Source organism: Vicugna pacos, chromosome 27 (genome assembly GCF_048564905.1).
Source record: "Vicugna pacos chromosome 27, VicPac4, whole genome shotgun sequence".
Lineage (NCBI taxonomy): Eukaryota > Metazoa > Chordata > Mammalia > Artiodactyla > Camelidae > Vicugna > Vicugna pacos.
Genome location: NC_133013.1, coordinates 22568827 through 22592691, shown reverse-complemented (window position 1 = coordinate 22592691; position 23865 = coordinate 22568827). Strand labels below are relative to the sequence as shown.

The 23865-nt window shown below is 43.4% G+C and overlaps 1 long non-coding RNA gene across 2 annotated transcripts; it reads right to left on the bottom strand.

The window, feature by feature from the left end:
- Positions 1–1981: 1981 nt before the first annotated feature.
- LOC140689742 (uncharacterized) lies at positions 1982–23018 on the bottom strand. Of its 2 annotated transcripts, XR_012064821.1 has the most exons (5): positions 22656–23018; positions 17025–17144; positions 10171–10428; positions 2795–3073; positions 1982–2336 (listed from the first exon to the last, which is right to left on the bottom strand). It is a non-coding gene; the product is annotated as an uncharacterized lncRNA (long non-coding RNA). The 2 variants fall into 2 exon arrangements; XR_012064822.1 differs by lacking the exon at positions 17025–17144.
- Positions 23019–23865: the final 847 nt, after the last annotated feature.

The following is a 23865-nucleotide window of genomic DNA, read 5'->3' as shown; positions in this document are numbered from 1 at the left end:
GCAGAGTGGTGAGCAGCTGATGGCCACCTGCCCAGGGCCTCTCCTCTCCCCTGTCCTCCCCTCTCTGAGACCCATGGGAGGCGGATTAAAAACCAAGGCTACTCTCTCATTCCAATGCTGTTCAGTCTTGAGAGTTTAAAGTGAACTTTGAACAAAGCTGCGAAGCATTAGCAAATGAGCTTCTCCATTGTGATTCTTCACCCTGGGGCTCCCTCCCTCCCCTCTCCTTAGGTTCTCTGGAGAGATACCAACTAGGGCCTGGCCTTTAGCCCTTGTCAATACACATCCTCAGACCCCAGGGTCGAAATAACCAGACCCCTGAGGATACCAGGAAAGAGATACAACACCCTGGCCAGCACATATCATTTGAAGCAAAACTGTTGGAACATGTGGACCCCAATTTTTAAGTAACATGACAAACATACTCTAAAAGAGGACATTTGAATTATATTTTGCTGTAACAAGAAGCTGTAATAAAAAAAATGGAAACATTATGTATGAGAAATATAAAAAAATGACGACCCCAGAGCAGACAGACGCATGAAACAGAGCTGATCTGTATGAAAGGCCCTCCTGGGAAGCAGCAGGAGAGAAAGGAGAACATATTTTTTAAAAGCTGAGAGACATGGAAATGGTGAAAGCAGAGGTGGTAAGAGATGAATAACAGGTGGAGAAAATGTACTTGGAGAAATGATAAAAATGAACCTCTCAGAACTAAAGAAAGATGGAAGATCTCAGAGCAAAAGGACTCCCAGAGGGACAAGCAGGTTTGGGGATTGACAGGTAAACCCCCGCACGGACGCATAATGACAATGACGGGTGAGAAAACCAGAGGCAAAGGGAAGATTCCGAATGCCTCGAACGCCTCGGGAGAGGAAGGGCGAATCCCCTGCCAATCAGACTGAAATTAGATTTCTCAACAGCAACACTGCGTGTGGGAAGAAAGTGAGGTAAGTTTTTAAATCAGAAAAGGCAAGAGTAAAATCACCCCTGGATGTAGACACTTGTAGCCGAATCGTAAACACGAAAGCCCACTGAACATCTCAGGCTCACGGGAGCACAGGGAGGCAGGGGAGAGGAGGGGGCAGCCGTCAGATGGGCGAGAACTGGTGTTTATTGTTGTCTGAAAAATCTAGGGTCAGAGAAAAGGAGGGAAGGAAATACACACATGCCAACCAAGAATTACCGTCCTGAACAAGGTCTGCAGAGTTTACAGATGCAAGCAGAGAGGCCACAGGGCCGGAGGGTGCACTGAAAGTTCTCATCTCGTTTGGGACAAGATACTGATGAGTTTGAGAAATCCACAGAGGTGAGTAGTTATGAGTCTGGGCCTTAAGTTAAAAGCACCCACCATAAAAACAAAGCTAGAAAACATAATTTTGAAATTGGTAGAGGAAAACTTGACCCATCCAAGGAAGAACTGAAAGGAAGCAAAAAAAAGACGGCCCAGTAAATGAAAATAGGGGGGGAGAGATAGAAAAACCCATGTATATTTCTAATAAAAGAATGATTCCAATAAATGTAATCAATTAGATGGGAATGGCTCTCAGATTAGATAGAAATAAAAGATCCAATAATGTATTTTCTTTAAGAGGCATACCTAGCAAAAAGAAAAAAGAAAAAAAGAAAAACAAAGGAAAAAAGAAAATTAAAAAAAGACGCATACCTAAAAGACACGCAAAAGCAGAAAATAAAAATGTAAATTGAGGTAATATTACAGCATCTGACAAAATAGAATTCAAGGCAAATGATTACAAGAATCAGTATTGTTGTAAGAACGCAGGTAGGACATTCTTGGCCAAACTCACAAGCAAGCGCAATCTAACACAGGGGAATGAGCAGATCTGGGGAGAACCTGTTTTTCTAGCTCTGGCGGCAATGACGGGCGGCGGTGAGTCCCTCCCAGCTCTCTGGGAAACTTGTGGGTGGTACGAGTTGGAACTTTTGGGTTATGTGGAAATCAACCATCTTTAGCTTATGGTGACTCTAGACATAAGCTTTTTATACCCTCCCAACAACCGGCCCATTATAATCCTGGATTCCGACACAGTTTTATGCTGTTTCCTTTCTTCCAGTTTGTGTTTTTCAGTTCAGTGTTTGACCATAGGAGACAAGTTTCATCTCAGCTGACTTTGCTCAGTATGGACTCCTGGTTCCTGAGGCCCACACAGCCCTGTGTTGAAAACCGTCATGAGCATGAGAATTAGCGCGAAAGGGCCCTTGAACAACAACAGAACATTTTCAAATGAGGTAAAACAGCGTGGTTCTCAGGCAGCTTTTCCTTCAAACACGACTGGAGTTGAAACCAAACTGGGTAATTCGTATGCACTCATAACCTATGAGAAATCAGAGAAAATACACCGCTCTAAGCATTTGTGGTTTGATGTGATTACCATAAATCAGGAACATCCTCGTAGTAAATTCTTAATAGAAATAATAGCTTAATAGTAACTCTTTTAAAATAATTATCTTGGACTTCTGATATAAAAAAGATCTCCCCTCCCCACCCGAGCCCTGGCTCCCCAAGATTAACCCAAGCAAATAAGAGTAAATAGAATTTAAATCACTGAAACCAAAGAAAAGACACAATCCCAGATCGTTAACCACGAGGAGCAGCTGTCAAATACGGTGATACTTGAACCAAAAGGAGGGAGACGCCTAGAGCAGTTCCAGAGGGTTAAGACTTTTCTAAAAGAAGGAGGTATTACCCTGAAGAGCTGAGCAGCAGCGCTCGGAATGTTAGCATCTCAGAGCCAAGTGTGAGTGGCGGGGCGACTCCTACTCTATTCCTCACCTCAGAGTGGCAGGTGGGCAGGAGATGTGACAGGTGGAGGAAGGGTGTGTGTGTCGGGGGCAATCAGCTCTGAGGCTTTGGTGACACCAAATCTTCCCCCCAAAAGGCCTGTGGCTGGCGGGGCAGCACTGAAAACTGCCGTCTTCTTGATCACCTTGAAGATGGCTGAGCAGAAGCCTGTTCTCAGGAGAGCTGATGAAAAAAGCACCTGGAGGTGCCCAGCTCTAAGCTCCCCACTGCCCCGACTTCTCCAGGATAATTCTTCAGCAAATTCGTGACCTGCATGACAAGAGGAGTGACAAAACAGGACCAGAAATGAGAACAAAGTAACAAATAGAAGACATGCAAAGAATAAATTTCAGTGTGATGCAAACAAATATGTTCCCCCTCATAGTCTTTAAAAAAAGGCACTAAGACTTCAGAAGAGGGTGACAAGGAATCATAAAAGAGGTTATAACACAACAAAAGATATGAAAAAAGAGCTGCCAAATCTCAGGGAATATGTGGAAGAGGTTAAAAAAAAAAACAAAAAACCACATGACAAAAGAGACAGTCAATTGGAGGATGCCAAAAAGAGAACAGGACGTGCTGAAATCACGAGTAGGGACACAAAAGAAGGCTTGAGACAAGTGTCCAAAATAAAACGAAAAAGAACAAAGAGCTAGGAGTTATTAGGGAGAAGCTGAGAGATCTGTACAGCAAAGGGTATCCCTCATGCACATAATTGGTGTCCCTGAAGCAAACAGGCCCACAGCCACAAATCTAATGACATGAAAAAGAAAGCTTTTAATAAAAGTAAAGGAAGAGCTAAATCCTCAGTTTAAAAGGGTACCTTGCATTTCAGGAAAAATTAAAGTGGAATGATTAACACAGACACATCCTGGTGAAGTTACTGAGCTTTGAAAAAAGGTAAAGAAACTATCAACACCTATGTGACATGAAAAAGACAGAGACAAAAAAGCAAGTGACCTACAAAAGGAAGAAATCATGTGATCTTCAACTTTTGGTAACATTTACTGCAATTAGACAGCAAGTAGTGTCTACAAAGAACTCAGGTAAAGAGAGTGCAGACCAAAGACGGTTTTAAACTAACTTGTCATTCAAGAACAAAAGCACTGGGTGATCATTTCAGTCAACTCTCAGAGCAGCTCTATGACACAGGAATTACTAATATCCCCATTTTATAGATGAGGAAAACTGAGGCACAGAGAATTTATTCAACTTGTCCCAAGGCCATAGAGCTAGGAAGTATAAAGTGAGAAAAGCTATTTGATCATCTCAAGAGGCCTTGAAAAATAAGTTAATAAAATTTGTTCCTGATGAAAACCTTTTTTTTTCATTTTTCAGTTTTATTAGGTAGCATTGTTACAATTTGACTGCACAATATATAATATATATAATATACAATACACTGCATGTAAATACATATACATGATATACTGCACATATTTTTAAATTTACAGATATGTACTATTCATTGTTTCTAAGAATCTTTAGAGCTTTAGCTTTTTAAGCTTACATAGTTATCAAAGGAATAAAGCCAACCACAAAACAAGAATTAATTCAGAAAGACACACACCCTGCTATTAACAGCAACATTATTTATAATCGCCAAGGTATGGAAGCATCCTCAGTGCACATCAGTAAGATGGATGGAGAACACTTTTGATCAGGAATAATCGGTGAGGGATAAGGAGGGGCGGCAGCTGGCGTGGGGCTGTGGGCTGGAGCTGATTCTGGCCTTTCTGATTCTGCTGCCAGTGAGGGGGGACATTTCTTCTAGACTGGTGTATTAGTCACAATTTTCCAGAGAGAAAGAACCACTAAGACCAAAGAATTTGATTTTAGGAAGAGCGAGCTGTGCTGATGTCCTAGGTCAGGAGAAGCTGGACGTCCCAGCTCAGTCGGGGAAAGCAAGTTCCTCTACCTTGTTCTGTTTAGGCGCTCTGTGGACTGGATGGTGCCCACTTCCTGGTAGACAATCTTCTTTATTCCATCTCCATATTCAATTGCTAGTCTCTTCCAGAGACACCCTCACAGACACACCCAGAAACAATGTCTTACCAGCTATCCAGGGGTCGGTCCAGGCAAGCTGACACATGAAATTAACCGTCACACCTGGGTTGGATATTTCCCCTTCCCTGAATTGCTGTGGCTCTAGCAGGCGGATGTGAAAACGTTAAAAAGAAAGATGGAGCCCCACAGGCTGGCTTAGCAGCTGGACCTTAGGGGCTTCTTGCACCTTGACAGAGCCGGCGGCAAATGCGTGATTACTCTGGGTGGATCACATAAAGACTCTACCTACTGGAGTGACTTGATTGGCTTACAAAATCAAGGGACACAGATATTGCCAGTACCTGAAATACTTAGCCCTCTTACCATGCTCTAAATTTCTGTGTATCCGGGTATGAATAGTGATCATCGGAAGCTGCCCTGGGAGCCTGCATCAAAGCAGGGGGCCGGCGAGCTCTGTTAGGTATCCCATCCGGGCTGTGGTAGACCCTGGAGGACCACGCCTGACTGTTACCAAGCTTGACTGGCTGGAATCCAAAGTATCTACCTGCTTTAGCTGCTCTCTCCTGCAAGGTGTATTAGTTTGCTAGCGCTGCTGTGACAAATACCACAGACTGGGAGGTGCAAACAACAGGTTTATTTTCCCATAGTTTTGGAGGCTGGAAGTCAGAGATCAAAGTGTTAGCAGGATTGGCTCCTTCTGAGGCCTCTCTCTCTCTCTCTGCATCTTTAGATTTGTCTTCACGTGGTCCTTCCTCTGTGCATGTGTCCAAATATCCTCTTCTTATAGGGACACTGGTCATATTGGATCCACGTCAATAACCTCAACTTAATTACATCTTTAAAGGCCTTATCTGCAAATAGAGCTGCATGCTGAGGTATTAGAGGTTAAGATGTAAATAGGAATTTTAGGGATATGTAATTTGGCCCATAACAGTTGATATTGGCCCAATTCTTTTAATCTATGCTGTTTTTAAAAAAATAAATTTATTTTTTCCAGACCACTGTTTTGTGAAGATTAGATATATTTTATAGCTTGAATTAGGGACCCCCCACCCCAGCTATTGATCATACTCTAGCCTCCTCTGGAACATGCACAGAAGGTGCCTGGAGTGCAGAAGGGTTTGGTGGCAGTCAAGTCCTGACTCTGCCACCTCGGAGCTGTGGGAGGGTGAGCAAATCACACGGTCTCTCCCCTCGGAGCCTCAGCGTCCTCCTTTGTGACAAAACGTGATATTAAGGGACATGTATAATGATGTTCATTGCAGCATTGTGTGTGGTGATAAAACATTGGCTGGAAACCAAATGTCCGTCAGCGGGAAAACAGATCAACAAAATGCAGTGCATTTATATGTGGGAATACTTTACGACGGTTAGAAATAAATGGAATCACTCCCCATGCAGCCACAGGAAATGGTATTGAAAACATACTGTTGAGTGAAAAAAAAAGTTGGAAAACGTGATGCCACTTACATATCACTAAAACACACAGAAAATAATATTCTGTATAGTTTAAGGAAACACACGTATTTGTGTGTGTGTTAAATATACTATAAATGTATATACTAAAATTATAAAAACACCCATTGGATACACCCGAAGGTGTTAAAAATGGTTACCCCTGGAAATGGAGGGTGGGAAATGGCGTTGGGGAGGGGCCGAGAGGGGGCTTCCATTTTATCTTGGGCTATTGCTTTTTCCTTTTTGAAAGTAAAAAATCTGAAGTATATGTGACAAAATATTAGCATTTGAGAATTCTGGGTGACACATATGTGGGTGTTTGTTGTATCACCTTTTGCACTTTTCTGTATTAAACATTTCAAAAGCAAAGTAAATAAAAGGATGGCAGCGGGACTTCATCTCTTGAGGCTGTTGTAGGGTTTCAATAAGAGTATTTGTGAAAGCTCTTTGCAAAATGAAAAGCTCTGTACAAATATTAGGCTTTCTAGCTAATCTGTCCCATTGCTGTTGATTCGGTTAACGTCCATTTCAAAAGTGCACATGATCTGACAGCTTCAACCTTTGGGTGGTGTCGGCAGTGATTATGGTAGTGGTCGTGGTGGGAGTGACAGTGATGGTGGTGGTGCTGTGGGTAGCAGTGATGGAGGTGATGGCTGGTCGTGGTGGTGGTGGTGGTGGTGAGGGTGGTACGTGTGCTCCAGCTCTGTGCTTCACCACCCACTGCCACGTAATAGAATACACTTCTGGGCTGAGTGCCTTTCTTCTACAGAAAGACTAAACTCTACAGAGGCAAGTTACACAAATGTGTATCTTCCACTACTCCTAGCAAACGCTGCTTAAAGTACTGTATTTAGCACTGTAATTACTTTTTTTTTCTGTCAATACAAAATGAATTCCATTTTTCACTTAGAACTGCAGCAATATGAAGAATGACCACAAGAGGGCAGTAGAGAAACATCAATAAAGCTCACTTTTGCTTGAGGTTTGGGCTGCCTCAGCCCTGAGCAGAGAGAAACGTCTCTGCAGAGAAACTCAGTTGGTGGGAATTATTCAGGGCTATTCACCATATCACAGAATATCATGAAAGTTAAGAGTAATGTTGGACATAGAGAACAAACGTATGGTTACCAGAGGGTAAAGGGGGTGGGAAGGGATTAACTGGGAGTTCGAGATTTGTAAATACCAACTACAATATGCAAAATAAATAAACAAGTTCATAGTGTACAGCACAGGGAACTATATTCAATATCTTGCAGTAACCTGTGATGAAAAAGAATATGAAAATAAACATATGTATATATATATGTATGACTGAAACATTATGCTGTACACCTGAAATTGATACATCATTGTAAGCTGACTAGGCTTCAATAAAAAAGAATGCAAATGAAAGAGTTGCTGAGCACCAGTTGTCCAGCCTCCTCAGCCCCAGCCAACACCTTTACTGCAAACTTAGGGGACCCATCCAATGAGGAGGCGGGAGGATAATGTTTCACAGGCGTCTTTGCTTTAACGCTTTGCTGTGTTTGAGCTGTAGCCAGAGGGAGACAGGGGATAGGCTGTTTTTAAAGAGGGTAGGGAGTGTGACACGTGGGAGTCTCACGGAAATGCTCAAGTAGAGAGAGAAAAGGGGGGGTGGAATTAAAGACATACAAATAGAGAGACCTACAAGTCAAGAAGAAAAAGAATACCAACTCATTGGAAGAAATGGGGCAAGGACCCAGAAAAAGGTTTTTTAATTACTAGTGCTTCAAAATCAATTCCTTCCCCTCGCTTTCCCAATAAAATAGTTCGTAAGATTAAATGGGGAAATTAGGCTTTAAAAAACCCTCTTTGATATAAATTTATGTGGCACAGACCATTGGTTCCACTTTTGGACAATCAATAGACATTCCTTTGACCTGGCTTCATCCCCGTTGCTCCTGGTCTCCGGAAGGCACATTCAAACTAGCTCTGGTCCCTGGTGGACATTCAAGCCTCTGCATGCACCTGTGGTCAGTTTTTAGGAGACAGACTCTGCTCAGCCCCACAGTGTAGGGTGTCCTGTGGTCAACCCCCAGCAGGGCTGTTGATATGATTTCAGATACAGCAAAGCAGGGGAATGCTTAAGATGTTTACTTATGTACCATGTTCCTTTTAAAACTGATTTTTCTTTATGCACCTAAGCCTTCAAAATAAACTAAAATAAAGGTCATAATTTAAAAATAATCTTTCTTTGTAGCCAGGATGATTCTCAATGTGGAAACCCCAAAGTAATGAACTAAAAATCTATTAGAACTAACAAGAGTACAATAAGGCAGCTGATTTGAAATATATACAAAAATCAATATTTTCTTGTAAACAAACAAGAGCTGGTTAGAAAATTTAATGGAAAAGAGATCTCTTTTACTATAACAACAAAATCATATATATTGTAGCACTAGAGGAAAGAACTTTTTAAAAAATGTGCAGGAACTTTAGAAGAAAATAACTTCCTTGAGTTATAAAACATTATCCATAGTATGGTCCCACATTACAGCTAGTTTTTAGTGGATTAACTGATGGAATGTTCGAGGAAATGCAATCTCCTTTTAAATTTTGAAATGAAACGTTGAATTTTAGACGTTTTGGTCCAAGTGAACGTCGCTGTTATAAATTAAGTGTCAGTGAAGTCAGCAAAATGACGGTCTTCTCATCCAGCTCTTCCGGGTGATTGGGAGACCGGGCCTGGATGCAGCATGCTGGCGATCTGCTTGCCCTTCCCCGGCTCACGCCCGGTGTGGTGGGTACATATGAAGAGACCACCACTCGACTGAGCGTCCACGTGGGTCTGTGTGATGCTTTCCCACAGGGATGAAGCGATGCGGCAGGATCTTGTTTGATTGGCGAGAAAAAACAGTCTGCTTTCAAGAGTTCCACGTGTTCTCTGGCCCCCAGTGTCCCCCACTAGGACAGGCCCTTCGTTCATTTGACCACAGGGCGGGATTTTTGCCCACTGTCATTCGTGATGTGTTCCCGGCTCTGAGAGCAGTGTTGGCACATGCTAGGTGGTCAGTATACATTTAGGTGAATGAAAGAATGTTTATTTAACTCCTGTGACGTGCCAGACGCTGCCTAGGACTTGGATCGCACCAGGGAGCGCTGCAGCACTGAGCTGATGGCCAAAGCCCCTCCGGTCACGAGTTTGCAGAAGGGAAGATGAATGATAAACAACAAAGTTAAGTACATACCGTCTCAGATGGTGAAAGGAAGTGTGGAGACTTAAAAAGCAGGGTAAAGGGGTGGAGAGGGTCAGCGGATGGTGCGGGGGAGAAAAGGGAGGTCAGGAAAGGCTAAAACACTCTGAAAAATGGAGTTTAAGGTGCCCACCCCTTCCCCTCTGCATTTCTCCTGTTAGGAATTTATCCTGTAGAATCTCGGCAGTGCACAGAGACCTGCGTGGAGATTTTCATGGCAGCGTTATTTATAACTTCCTAAAACAAGGAACAATGCAAATATCCATCAATAAGTTAAATAAGTTATGATACAGCAACACTATGGATTACTCGGCAGACGTTAAAAACGAGAGGCACTGATTTGTGTTGACACAGACAAAATGGACTGAATACATTAAGGAAAACGGAAAAGCAAATCTCAGAATGGAATGTATAGTATGAGCTCTCTTTTATGAAAAATGTAAGTATATATATGCACATTTATAAAAAACACACAGACATACACAAATATGTGTATGTTTACATATGCATAAAAATGTTTTAAAGGCTACATCAGCTTGATAGCAAGTCCTCTGGGGAAGGGAGATCTGTTTTCCATGTTACACTCTCTTATACTTAAAAAAAATAAATAAATATACATTAGTTTAAGTATTTAAAAATTTTTTTAAGCAAGTGACAAAACACAGTCTTCTGGAAGTAATGCTGTACCTCCAGGATCCTGCTGTCTGTGAACGAACCTTGACCCGCTCTGGGGGGACTGTAGAGCTGGGGCAGTCAGAGTCCCCTCTGATTTTGGGTGGTATCCAAGGCAGTCGGAAGGTCACTGGCCTGGAAGTCAGGAATCCTGGGCTCTACTTCTTCATAATGATTGCAAAGCATTGCAAAAGCCACATCCCTTCTGAGTCTCAGTTTCCCCATCTGGGAAATAGATGTAGCATCGCTGAGGTGCCTGGAAGCCATCATACCCTAAGGTAAGAGAATCAAGTGAAAAACTTAGGACTAATGTGAGATTTCAGAATGTGACCTGTTATAAAATAAATATATTTTCCTTGATAAGAGCATTAATAATTTGGATAATATAATGAACAAAGGATCACATTCATTATTGAAAAATAAGGTACTGTAAGAATTAGCAAAACTGATTAGGGTCTATGGGCAGGAAGACCAAACTTTCCTGACGGTCATGGGCTCTGAGCAGAAAGAAAGGCATTGTTTTTAGTTCATGGATTGCACCCTTGATACTGCAAACCAGTCAATTCATCAGAATTAGTTAATACATTTAATATAATTCTAGTTAAATTCCCAAGAGGAATTTTTCGGGGGAACTTTATAAAACTATTTGAAGTTAATATAGAAGATGTATTTATGCATATAAAGGATTGTAAACATTAAAAAGGGAGGATAATCTGTATCAAAGACAATATAGTTCCAAGTTACAGTGTATGCTATGTGATCAGGTGCAGATTAAGCAGCAAAACAGAACAGTCCAGACTCAGATCAGGTACATGTAATAAATCATTAGACGAGGAAAGTAGCATTTTATGTTGGAAATCACAAACTAGTTGATAAACAGATTAGGAATTGTCAGATAACTATTTGAAAAAGTAGATTTTGTGGAACTCTGCCGTGCATTAACATAAACTTCAGGTGGATTTAAATGTAAAAAGAAAACCCAAACAAACTCTTAAAATCACTAGAAGGAAATATCATTACTTACATAACTTTGTTTTTGAAAGGACTTTATAGTCATAAAACAAAGGTAGGAATTATGAAAGAAAGGATCAACAAATCCAGTTAATAACTCTTACAGCCTTTGGTGTCAAATAACAAAAATGACAAACAGCAAACCAGGGAAACTGCTTGCAAACTCTACCACGAAGGAATGGCCAAGACCTTCACTAGGTAAGGAATGCTTACAATTTCTTTTTTTAAAACTCCAAGTGAAAAATGACAGAAAGGGGCAGGAAAAAAATCATTCACAAAATGCAAATGGTCAATAAATATACTGAAAAATGACTTTATCCTCTCTAATAATACATACTATTGGTAGTAAAAGAGTAAGATAGTTTACAGCTGGGCAGCAAAAACAGTAATTTAAAAAGCAATTTTCTTCAGTTTTAGTGTGAAGTGAAAGCGTTTTTGACTTCTTTTGTCCTCTGAGCTCCTTTCCATTATCCACGTCTTTGGGAAGCCTGGTCATTTAGATCCCAAAGCTTAGACACAGCCTGGGGCTGGCTTCGCAAATCGGATTCTCCAAGGTGATGGTTACTGGCGCGTTGGCCGTGTGACCTGAAGGAAAGAGTCACAGGACCCGTGGCACTTAGCAAGCCAGCGCCCCTTTGTGAATTTAACGGGCTGTACTTTAAGACACTTATTTTCTTTCATTGTTGGCCACGTGACTGGGTTTGAACTCATAGGATGCTAACGTCCACGTTGATTGCAGAGAACACTGATGGCTAAATCATTGTTTTCAAAAAGCACAGAACAGTCTCGATCCATATTTACATGCTCCCTCCAGAGAAACTGCTTGTTCACCATTTCCACTAAGGGAAGGGTGGAGAGGACTCTACCCTGTAAGTTGCAGAGAGACAGCTAGAATTGTTCGCTGATGACCTGCGGAGCCCTCGCCAGGCTGTCTGGAAAGGGGCTACCTGGGACCGAGTGTCACCTGCCCCCAGGTGGGGGAGGTTGGCACACACTTAGTTTCCCAAGGAGCTGGAGGTTCCTGTGCCCCCAAAGCTAGAACTCCACTTCTCATAAAGGCACCGAGTCCTGGTGTCTGGTGTCCAAACTCGGACAGCGTGGTGCCCGAGCACTGGAGGTTTTCTCTCTGCACGCCAGGCTGTTCTCATGCTGGCACGGTGGAGACGAGGCAGCAAAGGAAGGGCCTTCCCCTGAACACACAGTGGTCTGCCCGATGTGCTCTGCCCCTTTGTATTTCTCCATGGATGAGGATGGAGCAGGGGACCACAGGCCCCATCATACTAGCTTGAATGTTTCCCCAATAAAACCCATTTCTAACATCCATTCTGAGTGACAAGGTGGTGTTGGGCCTCACCTCTCTCCAGTTGAATGGACCTTCTTCAAGTCAGTTTAATTCATTTCAAAGGAGGCCCAGGCACCCTGGACATTCAGAATGGACTTAATGCTTGAGTGATTTGCATCTTTTAGTTCACAGGAATCATGGTCGTTAAAAGCCACCAGTAACCCTTGGTCCTAGGGAAAGAATTAGGGAGTGTCTTCATAAACATTAATGATTTTCGATAAAGATCAAATGACTTATTATTGCTTTCATTCCTGTGTTGTTGGGTAAGCGGACAAAAAATAAAACCTTCCAAGTTGTCAAGTTCCTAAATCATTTGGTAGTTTCCTGGCTTTAATTGCCTCGTCTGGAGAACTGAGAGGGAATTTTAATACAGCAATATGTCTAGGAAAAAAAAATCTCTCACGGGTTCTCAGTTTCCCCCAGGTGATCCTGGAGTGCTGGATTTCTTTACCTGATTCTGAATTATAAGCTCAAATGCTAAACATTCAAAAATAAGATAAATACATGTATAGAACCAGACCCCACTTTATGCTTTTTTATGGTTTTTTTTTTCAATGGGGAAAGATAATTAGGTTTTTTTCATTCTTTCTTTAACAGAGGTACTAGGAATTGAACCCAGGACCTTGTGCATGCTAGGCACACACTCTACCACTGAGCTATACCCTTCCCCAAGACCCCACTTTACATCAGAGGGACAAGGGTTGCAAGAGCAGTTTTGGGAACTTGTCAGTTCCAAAAACCATGACATGACAGTGACAGATCTGGGTCAGTGCTGATGTTGGTGACAATGACAGGGGGAAAAAAGTGGCATAGGAAGGCTTTTCTCTGGCATGAGTAAATGGCATTAGGAAAGAAGCCAAGAAATACACAGGTTTGCACCCAAAATAGGCAGGTGAACAGGAAGAGCAGTTAAGGATGCTGTAGTGGACACCCACGGATTTTCCCTGCTCAGATGCATTTCCCCTCATTCTGATCACAGCTTCTCCAGATTTTCTTGGGAACCACCCTTTCCCTCTCTCAGTCCACGCAATTCAAGAAGAGCTGACTGCAGCCCAAACTCCCATTTTCACCTGACCCAGGCCTCTGGGTCCTTGATTAAGTCAGGCAAAATCACAATGTAGAGTCTTCCAGTCTTCTTTCTGGGTCAAGGATTTGGGTGGAGACCTAGAAGCATCTCTAACTGAATGCACCTCATCGAGTAACTGACAATTTCCAACAATTACGCAAGCACGGACCTACAAGAGAGCTGGTCAGCATATACGACAGAAAATTGAATTTGTGAAGTGGACGTTATTTCAGCACTCAGGTGGAATGGATAAGGAGATGAAAACAAGAAAAACTATTGAGAAATAAGAGGAGAGACAAGAGGACAGACCGGGTGATCTAAGCGTTGTGTCGTTCATCCCTGCACTGCCGCTCTTCTGCAGTGTGGTGGGGACACGTCAATAAGCTATTAGCCTTGGTTCTTAGTCAGTGCTTGTTTGACGGCCGAGATCACATCAGGTACGTGGTGACCACTGGACTTTTTGGGCATGTTGCTTTGTCACCTTTCCCAGAGGTGATGGTCAGAGTTGAACATCCTCCCTTGGCCTCGGATTGGAGCTTGGACGTTCCCTCCAGCCAGTGACGCCAGGACCACACCTGGCGCTGTAAGGTTGGGGTTAGCACCTGTTGCAGGGAGGGGACTGCACACTACGGGAACTAGGGGGCGTCTCAGGAAGAAAGTGTAAGAAAGAACTGACTACAGGGTTTGGGCTGGTGGCAGGTGATGGTGGAGAGTTTAGGGAGAGGGAGTTTTTCTGGGTTAGATGCTGCCAGGAAGTGGGGATAATTCTGTGACTGGGTGTCAACAAATCTGATCCAGAAGGAGGAAGAGCAGCGTGAGCCCTACACTGTAACTGGCAAAGCAGCAGCAGACGCGCCTATGAGCCGGGATGGGGGATGCTTGGTCACTGTGCGGTGCGGACGGCGCTCCTGCGCTGGCGGTGTTCCCAGGAGCGCTGGCGGTGTTCCCACGTGACCGGGGAGCGGTCTTGTTTTTGTCTTGGCCTGGCTTGGCCAAAGCGAGTGGCCTCATCCGATGTGGGTGTTCTGCGAAGTGGTCCACGTTCACAGGCAACCTCCAGGCCCGCTCTACAGCCAGGGGCTGCTTGTCTCTGTCTCAGAAAGAAGGGAAATACCTTTTTTTTTTTTCTCTTGCATCTGAGGTCACCCCCCCACCCCGCCCCGCAAGTGGCAATGACAGTTCCAGGCCAGCGCCGGCCCCTGGGCTCTGCTCAAGCAACGGCAGCGGCAGCACAGAGCCTGGGCTCTGCTCCAGGGTGAGTGGCATCTTGTGGCTGGAGGCTCCTGCTTCCTGGAGCTCTCACGGGCGAGCGGACCCGTGGACTCTGCGAATTGGAGCAGATTGGAGCAGGGGCTCCATCGGCCTCCGTGACGGGCGCTGGGGTTGGAGCATCTCTGTGTTTGCTTCCCCGGTCAGAAGAATTTAACCGCAGCTTTCTCTCTGCGCTCCTCCATCCCTTCTAAAACCCTGAAACTGCTGGAGTGTTTTCTGTTTTCCTCACTGGGCATGGCTGGGTAATTTCCTTCTTTAAGCAGGTCTGCTATCTAATGTCAAATGTCTAACCCTGCTTTTCTGACCTCCAAAGTGACAGAATTTAATGGTTAATGAAATATTGTTCAAACTGAGGCCATGGATCCTGAGGCCTCCACAGACATCCTCTTGAGTCTGTGAGTTCTTAAATGGGAGGAATGCTGGTGCAGCCCTTCGGCTTGAGGTGTCTCTGTGAATAACACAGCCTTACGGACGTCTCCTGCTTCTGTGGCGTGCGTGGTGTGGACACACGTCTGGCATTCTTCCTTTGGGGTGTCGTCCATCACCTGAATGTACAAGCAGCCCCTACACTGATCAGAGCTCATTCACGGCAGGTGCGAAGGGCATCGGTTTGCAGTTTCTCCAGCCAATTTCTCCAGGCAGGCAGACGAGCTATTAATAGCCTGGTGGTGATCAAGCCAGAGCAATGTTCATCGGGCTCTCTTGAAACTGCCTTATGTTTTGAACTCTGAAACACTGGGGACTGTATCTTTTAATTTGCCGGATAGGTCCCTCTTCAAGAAAATCAAATACACGCACACAAGAAGTGTATTTTTAAAAGGATTAATTGGGCTACATATTTTAAAAGTGAGCTAAGTAGATTTAGAATGTGAAATAAGATTCATATTTTAGGGCAAGACAAGAAAAATTTAAACATAGAAATTCTTGCCTGCCCCTTGGCCCCCTCTCTGCCCACACTGTGCACTGCGTACCTGCATCGGGCAAACGGCCCCGATCAGCAGGAAAGCCTTCTCAACCGGAAAGAGCAACCTAGCATCCACAAGGCAGCTCCTTAAAAGATCAACTTCCCTCTTGATCTTGTAAGGAGTCACACGAACTACAACGGTGATGCTTAGAGCTGGATTATGTGAACTGTTGAAAATACGTCATTTGATGTACAGTCCTCGTCTCAAAAAACTTAAGATAACTGTGTCTTGCCTCCAACGGGCTGAACAGCTCTCAGAGCTTTCTGAGATGCTTTTCCTGGGTTAGAATCCTCAAATTTGGCTCGAATAGAATTTCCCATCTCTTTCTTAGGTCAACTGATTAATTTTTCATCAACAGGTGATATGATGTATACGAATGCCTTTTTTGTCCAAATCTTTAGAGACATGCTGTGTTAAGGAAATCCATATTAAGTGCGTTCTGCTGATGTCAGTCAGGGGCTGGAGGCTTTGGGTGATGGGAGTGATAAAAATGCAGCCTCCTGGCCCGCAGGTGGGTAGGGAAGTTCTGAGGTGAATAGAAGGCATATTAGTGTGGAGGAAGGCGTGGAGGCCGGTGGGGGTCTCTGTGAGGGTGGAGGATCTGGGATGTGGGAGGGAGTCATTGAGAGAGGCTGAAGGACAGGTATGTTGAATTGAATGAAAGACTCTTTTTGTTCTAGAGTCTCTGGCCTTCTGAGCAGAGCTGTCTGTAACCCTCCCCACCTTTGGTGCCTTCCCTCCCCACCCCGCCTCTGTTCTGTGATTCTGAGCTTGTTGATCAGAGTTGAACGGCATCCTTTAGAATCCCCCTTCCTTATGGTGCTTCTACTGTGCTCATAATGTGTTCAAGCCTTTCCAATTAAAGTTAAGGTCATCTCTGAGCTTTCCCCTTGCTTGTCTGATCAGCTTTGAAGGACATATCCACTGTTTCTTGATTTACTCACACGGAATTCTTCAGACCCAGCTCAGGGCTTGCCGATCAAATGAGCAGAAGAGAATGGCAGAAGTGAATGCAGCCCGCGTGTTTCTGCTGTTTGCAAGTCCTCCTTTACATTTATACCTGCCAACAAGCTTGTACTAGTCATTCTCCTGCTGCACAATGAATCGGTGTTGTGTAAACACCACTAATCATGCAGATAAGACCAGTCCTGGGCTGTTTTCTCTTCTATTCATAGAACCTTCCAGGAAAGGATAGAAAGGGCGGCATTTTCACCGCGATTATACCATGTTGTAGCGGATCCGGGAGCTCCGTCAAGAGCCTTCCGTCAAGGCGTCTTAAATCTCTCTGGTTTCCCTCTTGGGCCATTTTCTTTGGCTGTTCAATTGTCTTCAACTGCAAAAGGTTATAAATACTGTTTAATGCAAGCAAGCCCATCTTCCAATGAATTTCCCACGCCTCCCAGCAGTACTTAATCATCTGCTCCTTTCACTGCCGCAAATGAAACCGAAGATTAAGTACTGGTGTGAGGGCAGACTCAGCGTGCAGAGCAAGGTTAGGCAGCCTCTCGGGGTGGCTCTGCCTCTGGGGCTTATGGGGGTTCATGGGGGGACTTGGTCTGAGGGCTTTCTTTCTTGAAGTAAGATGACCTTTTACGATCTGTTGGGCAACTGGAAATTGCTTGAAGTTTAGGTTGATTCAGTTTAAAAATCCCCACATGGAAAACTAAGTAAAACCATGATGGAAACTGATGAAATGCAAATATATTCTCTCTTATCGTCAACCTCTCTCTTCTGTCTGCCTGCCCAAATGCCTGCCTGATGAACAGGCTTTGAGGGGCGGGGGGGTTAGGGATATTCCTGGATGAAGCACGGCTACTTTTGAAGGTCTTATTCAGGCTGATTTACAAGTGGACGGGGATCAGACCAGCCCATTCATTAAAATAATTCCTTACTTAAATTTCTGAGAAGAATAACCAGAAAACTTTCTCAGTTTGCATTAAGTGATGATTAATTATACCTGTCACTCCTTCACTTCTAGGCACCTTATTTAATCAGAGAGGGTTGGGAAAATTGAAGTTTTAATTTCAATGTAAATTTGTCAACACAGTATTTATATAATTTATAAATGTATAAAGTTTATAAAATGCCTTTATCATTTTATTCACTTTATTAATATTTTTGTTTTGGCGAACACCTTGGAACTGCAGATTTAAGGTATTAAGTTGATGGAAAATGTCTGCCATATAATCTAACAGCAAAATCAGTCCCTGTTGGCAAGCCAGTTAGTCAAATCAAGCTTATTTCTTTATTTAATAAAATTGGAAAGCACTAAATTTATTTTCCAAAGTGTTTTGAAGAATATTATTTTAAAAAGAACCATTAAGAAATAACTTAAACAGCAGATCTTATAGGCTAGATTACTAAAAGCAATCAATAACAAAGTGATATGTGTGTGTATATATATAAAAACATAATTATTAGTCTTTGTTTAGTAATATGCAATGTAAAGTAATAGTTAAAATATTGTTATTTTTGAAGCAAGGCATATGAAGGCATATTTGGAAAGTGTGTCTGAGCTTGTACATTCAACACTGGCATTGAGGTTTTTGAAAGATTAAATAAGAATCATATATAGAAATCAGGAATGATTAATTACATTAGGTATCACTGTCAGCCTTTCCCTGCATACTTAATGAAAGTGTAACCATGAATTGGACTGGCAACTGGCATGTAATTTTGTTTTTCGTTAAAAGGAGATAGAAAAATATTGAACATTTTATGAAATGAAGTAAGATAATGTTGGACTCTAATTGGAATAAATATTGTGTCATATGGTGTCTGAATACAGGCTTTCGCTACCTTACTGAATGAAGCACACCAAAGATGAAAGATTGTAAATGGTTTTTGTCTGCAGGATTGAGTCAGTGTGTATCGAAAAATTCTGGTAGCTCAGAAAGCATTCTAGCCATGTTAGAGCAGCACAAAGCTGTATCGGTCCTTCAAATGTAAACATATCTGAAAATAATCATTTACCCTTAAATACTGGGAAGAGACATGTTTCCTGGGGCTCTTTGTTCTGTTCTCAGAGGATTCTCCCTCAGGAAGATGCTTTATGTGACAACATTTGGGGGATGGAAGAGATGAAACCCGCTCACTGCCTTACTCTACAATATATCCAGCTTCAGAACTTCCTAACACAGACCAACATCCCTGGGTTCTTTTTTAAAAATTATCTTCAACTTATTCTGGGGTCAGGGGAGGTATTTAGGTTTATTTATTTATCCACTATTATTACTTTTAATGGAGGTACTGAGGATTGAACCCAGGACCTAGTGCATGCTAAGCACGCACTCTACCGCTGAGCTATACACTCCCCCACCCCATACCGGGGTTCTAATGCCTCACTTCACTCTCAAAATCACATCCAAGACCTGCAGACAAAAAAAGGACACAAATGAACTTATCTACAAAACAGAAACAGACTCACAGATAGAAAACAAACTTATGGTTGCCGGGGGAAGGGGGTGGGAAGGGCTAAATTGGGAGTTCGAGATTTGCAGATACTAACTACCATATACAAAATAGATAATCAACAAGTTTCTTCTGTGTAGCAGAGGGAACTATATGAAATACCTTGTAGTGACCTGTAACAAGAAAGACTATGAAAAGGAATACATGTATGTATACGTATGACTGAGACATTATGCTGCACACCAGAAATCGACACATTGTAAACTGACTATACTACAATAAAATTAAAAAAGAAAAGAAAGGAAAAAAAGGCCCGCAGACAGGGACAGCCTGAGGCCTTAGATAAGCCCAGGGGCTTCAATTAAAGGAGTTGTCCCCCGGGCAGTGTTTTAAATTGTCTCTTTGCCATTGCAGACTTTTGCAGCTCAGCGCTGTGTACCATAGCAGGACTACTGATGAGCGAGGGCATTCCTCTCTTTTCTGTCAACAAGGCCACTGTGAAAGGGAAAGTGGGAAAGGACAACCCACAAGGTCATTCTGACCTGTTCTCAGGCAGATTTGAGGACTGGCAGGGGAGGTATCTAGAAATGGATTCCTTTTAAACTCTCTATGCAGGGGGGGACCTTGCCAAGTATCCTCTCCCCCACGCACCTCCCCGCTTCCTCCTCTTCCAGAATCTTCCTCCTCCCCACCTTCTTCCAAGACAAGAGAAAAATCTCATTTTATAATGTATAGGTCAGTTATATAGGCCAAAGGTGAATGAGGCATCCTTAAGAAGGCTTGTCTTAGAAATCAATTCTGAGGGCTTTGAACATGGTTTTCTTACATATAAATTTGAACTCACTAAGCTGTCCCAGCTTAACACACAATTAAAAGTATCAAAAACAATTTCCAATGAAATACAACCTCTAAATTCCAGTATCACACAGACAAATGTATTAATTAAAAAAGTATATATTTCGTCCAATCGAGGATACCTGCATTTTCAGATCTTAAAGAGGAGTGTGTTCTTATAATTTCCTTTTTAATCATGATAGCCAGCCAACAGTTTGACAAAAGGAAGAAGGAAGGCAAAGCCTGTAACATATATGAAGCTTTCACCTTCGTTAGAACATCAAATGAATATGCTTTTGACCATATCTGCTTAACTTGGAAGACTCACTTTTTGTTCACTCTTGCTCTGAAAGTTTGATATTTGATATTTTCAGTTTTTGCAAAGTCTTCTTTTATCATGGTTTGATGCTCACTGGCTTAGACCCCCCCCCCCCCATGAGGCAGTTCCCACCACCAGGTGACAGCATCCCCCAGTTGCTGGTGAGCTTGAGGGAGGGGAAGAAACTGAGGTAGGTCTGTAACCTTAACAGCCTGGAACGAATGGCCTGAGCCAAGGCAAAGTGCACACAAACCCCATGAAGCAAAAGGAGAAAAAGTCACAACAGACAGAAGCGAAGGTGCAGTGCTATTGCCTTTGCCAGCCATCTATCCTCTCTGACCTCCAATTCCCAGAATTTTGGTCAGATCATCCATTTGTTTAGACAGAGGCAGGCAAATAGAATCCTTTAGGTTGTAGTTCATGAGTGCCTCATACACTTGTTCCTACCAAGAGTATGTTCTTTATTCCCTGCTCCTCAGGGAGGCTTGTCTTTCTGTTCTATTGGGGCCTTCCACTGATTGGGCGTGGCCCACCCACATTGTGAAGGACAATCTGCTTTACTTTAAGTTCACTGATTTACATGTTCATCTCACCCAAATATACTCTCCAAGTTGACGCATAAAATGAACCAACACAATGACAATTCTTACAAATTTAGTTTCAGGAAAAGGATACGCTCTAGCAGGGGTTGGGTCAAATTGCCTGTTTTGAGAGACCCCAAGAGCTAAGACAGCTTTTACATTTTTAAATGTAAAATGCAAAAAAGGCTATTAGCCTTTCAGCAGGAACAGTTGCTCGAAGGTTGAGGGCATCACCTTTTGCAAATCCTATTTGCTATCTGTATTTTACAGGAAAAGTTGCTGATATCTGTTACAAAGCAACAGCATTAAAGGAAGGACATCATCACAGCCAGAGGCTGCCTCACAGCAGGGAGCTGGGGAAATGAAGTGTGAGCTCCAGGACACAACTGGAGGGCCATACCCAACACACTTTCTCAGATCGGTAAACACTGGCTGGTATGCGGAACACATTGGAAGTAGGGAACCCAAATTGAGTCTTGGCTACGGTCTCTCACACTCTGCTGGTCTCCTGGGCTGCTACGCCACCAGCTCCAAAGACAGAGCCCGCCAGTGCACTGACAGGGACAAGGTGCACATCTCACTGTTATCAGTAAACAATGCTGACAAGCTGGCACAAACCTCCCGAAAAGGCCCTGGACCCGTGGTCACAACGCAACACTGTTAATCAGAATGTTCTGTGCCCTGATCAGAGGTCAGTGTTGTGTAAGTGCTTCAGCCAAACAGCTCAGGATCATTCCAGGCTTCCTGGAATGAACTCTCCCAGCACACCAGCCTTTCCTGCCCGCTACCTCCCCAACAAAAGCCAGTGTACAGTTCAACATTACTAAGTAAAAATCCACTTTATCAGCACACAACTTAAGAAATAGAACACTGCCAGCACCCTAGAAGCTCTTTGTATATCATTTCTCACCTTAAAACCCTTCTCCCTCGTCCTAACTTACGGTAGTCACTGCTTGCTCTAATTTGTTTTTACCACCTAAATATGCATCCTTGTGCAGATCGTTCAAGGAGAGCCCATTTTCAACCTTTTTAGAAGTAGACTAGTAAACTTTCTACCTTCTCTTGCTCAATGTTATGTTTTAGAGGTTGATCAGTGTAACCACTACATAGTATTCCGTTGTGAAAATACTTTATTCATCCACTTTACAGTTTGATGGATATTTGGGTTATTTCCAGTTTGAGGCTATTATGAAAAATGCTGCACGGAACACTGGCATATACGCAGCAGCACGTGTGCCTGCATGACCCAGGGAGTGGGTACCTCCATCACTGCCAGACAGTGGGGGGCTCTTCTCCAGCGTGGCCACGCCAATCTATACACTCAGGGTGTGAGTGTGCCTGTTAGTCTGTAGGAGGTCTTTCTGTAATCTGGGCGTATCCATCCCTGCTGAGATGTGTCCTCCCACACCGGGAGTCTGCCTTTCCGCTCTCTCAGAGGGACCATCTGATGAACAGCAGCTCTTAATTTTAATGTCATCTAAACGATCAGTCATTTCCTTGATGACCGATGCTTTTTATGGCTTATTTTTTTAAAAAGCCAAACATTCTCTACCACAAAGTTAGGAAGAGATTCTCCTGTATTTCCACTAAAATCATTGTAACCTTGCTTTTATATTTAAGGCAATAATCTACTTTTGCTGCTTTTTGCATATTTGGTAAGATGGAGGTCCAATTTTATTTGATTTCTCCATACACTTACCCTCTTGTCCCAGGTCTGTTTATTAAAGAGACCACACATTCCTCTCTGCTCTGCACTATCATCTTTGTTGTCAATCAAACATCTACCTGTGTGCGGATCTGTTTCTTGGCTCTTTCTTTTCATTCGTTGGTCTATTTGTCAATCCCTGCGTAGCTCTTCAGAGGAAAGGGGTCCTGGGGACGGGGAGCAGTTTAGGAAAAGCGGCATGACTAGTTGGAACCCCTGGATCGTGTCTGCTGCATTGGTCCCTCAGCGGCAGGAGGCCAACGAGTCACCAGGGATTCATAGAGCCTTGCCTTGGGTACGTTCTCATGAATTCAACTGACACAGGGGAGTGGACCACGGTAACAATGCACCGTAGAGGATGCTACACTGGAGGTAAAGGGAGAAGGAGGAGCATTGAGAACACAGAGCAGAAGCCTCTGACTCAGGCTGGTGAGGTCACAGAGGGCTTCCCGGAGCAGGAAATGTTTATACAGGGGTGACAACTAGTCAGGGTTTCCCAGAGACACAGACCAATAGGATGCCGACTTATAAAGAGATTTATTATAAGAAATTGATGCATGTGATTATGAAGGTGGGCAAGTCTCAGGATCTGGACGATGAGCCATCAGGCCAGAGACCCAGGAGAGCTGACAGTGTAGTTCTAGTCGGAGGGCTGGTGGGCTTGAGACCCAGGAAGACCCAGTGTTTCAGTCTGGGTCCAAGGGCAGGAAAAAGCCAATGCCTCAGTTTGAAGGCAGTCAGGCAGGAGGAATTCTCTCTTTCTTGGGGGAGAGTCAGATTTTTTGTTCTAGCCAGGCCTTCAATTAGTTGGACAAGGCCCACCCACACTAGGGAGGGCAACCTGCTTTATTCAGTCTACTGATATAAATGTTACTCTCGTTCAAAAACATTCTCACAGACATGCCCAAAAGAATGTCTGACCAGGTAACTGGGGGCTCTGTGGCCTGGTCGAGCTGAAACAAAATTCATCATTATACCCACTGTCCTGATGTGCCCAGGATTGAAAGTTTTCCCACACTGGGACTCCAGGGTTACAACTGGAAAAGTCTTGGTGTAAGTTGCTCACCTTATGTTGCATGAGTCCAAAAAGGCAAGGAAGAGGAGGAAAGAGGGAAAAGTTGAGGCATGGAACCCACATAATGTGTTCAGAAGCCTTAGGAGTTTGGAATTTGGGGGAGTGGGGCGGGGAGTTCAGGCAGGTAAG